Genomic DNA, 1,082 nt, shown 5'->3' with positions numbered 1-1,082 from the left:
TGAAGAGGTGCAAACTTCCAGTTATAAAATAAATATATCACTGGGCTGTAATGTACACCATAGGGACTACAGTCAATATAATATTGTAATAACTTTGTATGGCGACGTATGGCAAGTAGGCTTAACATGGTGATCACTTAATGTATTTAAATGTCAAATCACTGTGTTGTATATCAGAAGGTAATATAATATTGTAGGTCAATTATATTTCAACAAAAAATAATCCACTGAAACAGCCTTCAAAACCTAGTCAATGACAAGAAAAGACCAACAGGTGGCAGTATATCCACATACAAAGAGATCAGCTGTATTTCCAGTCTTTTCAAGAAATGTTTTTCCTCTCCCTAATCAAAAACACAACAGAACGTCCAACTCCACCATTAGTATCCTGACCACACCACAGTTTCTCCTTTGCCTGATTAAGCTTCAGATATCCCTAATTATGAGCTCTGCTGCCAACTCAGAACAGAATCTGTCACAAGTTTGTTCCTAAAATCTTTATTGGTAATTAATTGATTTGCCGACGCAAAAACAACCCTTTAAGAACTTAAAGAGCATCGTTGCCTCTAAGATTTAGCCATTAAGTTATTCTCGTATTTATCAAGTAAAAAAATACGTGTTTTATAGTAGTTTATGGGGGTAACATTAAAACTCCTCACTTGTACCTCCACAGATCCTCCCCTCCAAAAACTACAATATTGGCAATAGAAGGAAATTAGGGTTGCCCATTCTGAGAGTAAAACTATAAGTGAGTGGAAAACAATTAAGGACAAAAAAAATATCCAAAGTCACTTTTGAAAAATCTAATCTGTTACACTGGACAGAAATAAGATTAAATGATTACTTTATCTAAAGAGAGAGTACATTCATTAGGAAAGGAGTTGGACAGTAATACAACCACACACACACACACACACACACATAACCCTCTAAAAACAGAGGCTAAAGGTGAAATTTCCTACCCAAATGTATTATATGGGGTAAGGAACTCAGGGTTATCATTCTTATGGCAGCTTAACCAGATGCTGCTAAATATTCAAATTTTAGCTACAACTCCCTTAACCATTTCCATATCCACCAAG

This window comes from Mesoplodon densirostris, chromosome 7 (assembly GCF_025265405.1).
Source record: "Mesoplodon densirostris isolate mMesDen1 chromosome 7, mMesDen1 primary haplotype, whole genome shotgun sequence".
Classification (NCBI taxonomy): domain Eukaryota; kingdom Metazoa; phylum Chordata; class Mammalia; order Artiodactyla; family Ziphiidae; genus Mesoplodon; species Mesoplodon densirostris.
This window is presented reverse-complemented; position numbering follows the sequence as displayed.